At 38.5% G+C, this 4,645-nt stretch overlaps 1 protein-coding gene across 1 annotated transcript in view; it reads right to left on the bottom strand.

Annotated features, from left to right (window-relative positions):
* Window positions 1–4,645, bottom strand: part of T265_12024 (hypothetical protein) — a gene marked incomplete at both ends in the record, with an annotated part of 49,657 nt that overhangs the window by 22,330 nt on the left and 22,682 nt on the right. The gene's annotated exons all lie outside the window — the stretch shown is intronic.

The following is a 4,645-nucleotide window of genomic DNA, read 5'->3' as shown; positions in this document are numbered from 1 at the left end:
CCTTTTTGACTTGCTCCCATTTCGCATTGTATTCATTTTTATACGTGTCGCAACCATGTTAAAATCTTCTATTAGTGCACATTCACCTTCTGATTTGTATTATGGCGATCGCCACCTGTGCACTAATACATTTAGAATGTTTACCCTTAATTATGCTTCCTTGTCAAAATATATTGAGATTTTTTTCTTGATCACGCACTTTTCTCACCCATGCACTCTTACCATTGGGGAATGACGTCGTGATTACCAGAGTGGTGTCTAATAACGGACTCAGTGTTTCTTCCACAGTATAACTAATCAGCCCCTAGGAAGTAAATTATTCCTTTTTTCTGCCACAGGCGTGATCTAAAATTAACGCGGGCTTGGTTAATTGGCATCAGATGTTTTGTTTCGCATCTAAACTCAGTTAGCCAGTCGCAATTCTCAAGTACTTTTGAAGAAAAATTCATCATTGGCTCTAAAGATAAAGAGATAAGATAAGAACATGATGTGAAGTCGGTAATAATTTGCTGAACACTACTTTGCTCATACCAACAGGTTCTGCGTAGACGCATTTTCAGGGCACCCTCTAAAGTTACGCTCAAATGAACCATACGCATATTGTGGGATGTAGCCTACGGGCGTTCTAAATCTCCAAGGTTGAATGACATCATTTATAGAACAGAACTGGAGTTCACTTAGAAGATATTTGTGAGCCTGGTTACTTTGATATTTTCTGCATAAGAATCTCTAAAAGAGCGGAAGAATTTGTTGTTTGCCCAGGTTATATATTTTTGCACGTTTGACTTGGTGTGTCATTTGGGTTACCATTCAAAGGATAATAAATATCTATAACACGCCATTGACTTCAGTAATTGAACATTTTTTGCAATTTGAAGAGTATTGTTGATGTTCATTTCTACCTGAAGATGAATGCATTTTTTAAAAGTGTGCCCTTCAATGCTGGCAACTGGCATGTCGGAATTAACCAGATATGAAGCAAGCAATGTTATAGAAAGAAAAAAGCTAAAAAAGAGCACCGTTCGCGCGCGAACAGCATGCTTTCTGTCACCAAAAATGCAAATAATCACGAAGCCTTTCATCCTCTAAAAATAGCTGAGTCTGTAGGAGTTCAGTAAGTAGGTGAACATATTACATCTTAGTTCACATGAGCTGCGAATCCGGTCTACATTTTGATCGGCGACTACCAAACAAATAGAAGAACTTTTACAATGCCGGCAAAATCGAAGTGAAAATAATAGCGTGATAAGAATGAAGATATCACATGGTTTCTGCTACTTCTGCGTTGCACAAATAAGTTGAAGGAACGGCAAATTTTAAGTGCATTTTGCTAGTTTCAACGGTCTGGTGGCATCGCGAAGGAAGTGCAAATTTTTAGGCGCTGCGTGTACACGCCGAGGGTTATGGGAACAGATTTGTGGCTTAAATACTATCAATTTTAACGTTCTTCACTCTCGTGCAAATCTGAAATGAATCATATGCGTATTCCCGGGGCCCTTTAGAAACGTAAGAAGAAAAATGATGACAAAGTTTATCCGTAAGTTGTCATTTTTAACACCCGGACTAGTTGGTGGGAGAGTGCGGAAACAGGGCCTACGGATTCTTAATCAATAAGCATCATTTCGTTTCCACACAGGTATAAGAAGGTTATAAAACACAATGGTTTTCTGTTCAACATCTTTCGATCATATAATCTCCCGACAGACAACGTATTTTCATGGTGCCCACATGTGCGCGAGTAACCTTGTTGTAGAAAGTGGAAGATATTTTGAGATATTTTGGTTGCTGCATCTTTTTGAGGAGCTAATTCATTCTAGAATAATGACTCACTGATACGATTATTCTTACAATTTAAATTCAAGTTCGAAGTAAGATTTTGGCGCTATTTCAGGGATAAAAAGAGGGTTTCCATGTTTTCTTCGGAAGAACACAATACTTTCTCAATCGTCGGCACAAGGGTTTTGTTGAAGATTCCATTTCAAATTGACGTGGAAGCCGGCGTTGTCCAGTTCCCCAAAGAATAATAACGAAACCGGACTCTCTGTTCAGATACCAGCAGCCGGTATTCTTCATAGTTCCATGCATGGTGATCCATGATGGTTTCCGCTTATGTGACGCTTGGCTAGAAATGCAATCCTCCAAAATTATGTAAATATACACTGGCCCGTCTTACTTGATTCACACTGTATCCAAATGAATTTGACTACCACAAAACGATGACTAGTTTTTCTATGTAGGATTCTTTTGCGTAAAATTTGTGTCAGACCATGAGGTTGGAAGTAATATTTTGCCGCTCGCCGATAAACAGTTGTATATATCGGACATCGTTTGCTGCAAAATATTGGGACTTGTCCACCTCGCCAAAATAAGTTTGCCTCCGCATTTTCGGATTGATAGTTCGACAACCCGGAGACTGAGATATTTAAGTTGCAAATTTTCGGTTAGTAAATTTCCTGTTCGTTCACAATGGTGACGTCAAAATGATTTGTATCATATTGCTCAGTCTCTGGAGCATAATTCAAGATACAAGAGTTGATCAGTGCACATAATTATTGGCTTTGATCTCAGCATTCACTTGAAAGCCTGCTATAGCTTTCAAGTTGGTATTGCATAACATGACAAGTAGCTCTTCAACTTTCCATTTTAAAGGTGTTTCCAATTCCAAGATTCATTCGAAATCTCGAATCATGTTTGGTCAAATTATATCTTTTTTTAACCCCGTGTTTTTAACCGAAAAATTACTCTAAGATCACATTTCAGGGGGTTTATTTCACTTATTTTAGATTCAAAAGCTATGTATGCATGTATCATGTACCATAATGTACAAAAGCATTTTGCATACCATATCAATTCACGCACAACGCAACCTTCAGTCTGCAACGGAATTTTTTCATCCCGTAAAGTTTCTTTTATACGCATTAAGCTAGGTTGCCTTGACCAAGCTGGACATGACCCAACAGACGAAGTTTGCCAAGTGTCCAAGTGTGAACAAACCTGGTAATAGGGAGTACGGTTCATAAAGTTCCCGGAAAATGACTTCCAGCTATTGACGATACTAATGGTGCTCCTTCGATGCACTTGGGCTCCAATTCTGGGATCAGATTTGCCCAAAAATGAGGCTTGAAATGCAGATATTTGGGGCTAATCAGGGTTCCATATATACGTCAAACGGCCAGTTAATTAATGATGTGCGTGACAGAGCATTTTAACGTTGTATCGTAGGTTTAATAATTTCATGGTTACACGCATTAAGAGAATTAATCAACCGCATATGTTCCTCATATTTGCTATATTTTGGGACTTATTTTTGATGTTACATTTGAACTGTTGGCGGATGAATACTGTAAATTTCGCCATAAAACACAACGCCATGCCAATACTAAACAGGATACGTTTCTTTAACTTCTACCGGAAAAAACTTTTGCAAGGCAAATTTTGGCAGGAGATACTTATTTTTGATGTTACATTTGAACTGTTGGCGGATGAATACTGTAAATTTCGCCATAAAACACAACGCCTTGCTAATACTAAACAGGATACGTTTCATTAACGTCTACCGGAAAAAACTGTTGCAAGGCAACTTTTGGCAGGACAAAATGTCATCTAAGCGCTACTCTCAAGTATTTAGAGTTTCTTTAGGTGAGCAAGTCTCAGTCATTATTTGGGTGACTACACATATGTGCTTGAAAACGACCGTGATCATTTACTCCCATGCTTGCTTCTATTATATTTCCACTCTGTGCATTCAAACACGAGAAATGACCGACGCGCGTTCTGAAATACCAAAATGGTCATTAATGTAGCGCTTACTTTACACTTCTTTTTGATGGATACTTAAATCTAACGAAATCCTACGTCCCTTAAAATTATTTTTATCAATCGAGCCAGCTTGTTTCACCAATCCGTATATTCTAGCATATAAGAACAAAATGCTTCCGTATTTCCTATACCCGGATACGAGGTATGTGTTCGACCGCATATCAAAAGACCAACATGAAGGATAGATTTTAGTGCACATCCTTTTTAGCTTCATTTCATTTGGGCTTCGTTCATACCAAAATTTCACTTCCTGCCGTTAAAAGTTAGAACGTCGGCAGCAAAGCACAGGCTGGTCACACTGATGTTATTCGGAGGGATCCGTTGGAGAAGACGTGGTACATTTCTGCAGTGTTGATGAACATGATGCATCTTCACACGGCACAGCACGGTGATATCAAGAGGCCCATAAGCCACTTATCCACAGACTTCAAATTCTTTCCTGATCTCTACAGGCCAAGATAAACCGTGTGTAGCTCTGTTAGTAAATGCTATTTTTTAAAAGTGAGGCATTCTAACCAACTGTTCTGCAATCTAGATACAAACGCAGCCAAAGGCAATTCCTTATTATATGTCAAACTTCGCCTTTTAACTGTTCGTGGAAAACAAAATAATGTTACTCTGAAAAATTTCAGGGAACACCATAAAACAGGCTGAAGTGAAAACGATTAAGAAGGATTTGAGCAGCGTTTGTTGGTTGGTTACACAGTTCAATTTTTTCACGATCCGGGGTGTTGAACCGATTGCCTAGTTAAATTTCTTAGCTGTTAGAATTATTCGTTCATCGGTAAAATATATATTTAGAATCTAAGGTTCATTTAAGTGCTTC

This window comes from Opisthorchis viverrini (genome assembly GCF_000715545.1).
Source record: "Opisthorchis viverrini unplaced genomic scaffold opera_v5_738, whole genome shotgun sequence".
Classification (NCBI taxonomy): Eukaryota; Metazoa; Platyhelminthes; class Trematoda; order Opisthorchiida; family Opisthorchiidae; genus Opisthorchis; species Opisthorchis viverrini.
The sequence above is the reverse complement of the archived record's forward strand: the minus strand, read 5'-3'. Positions and strand labels throughout refer to the sequence as shown.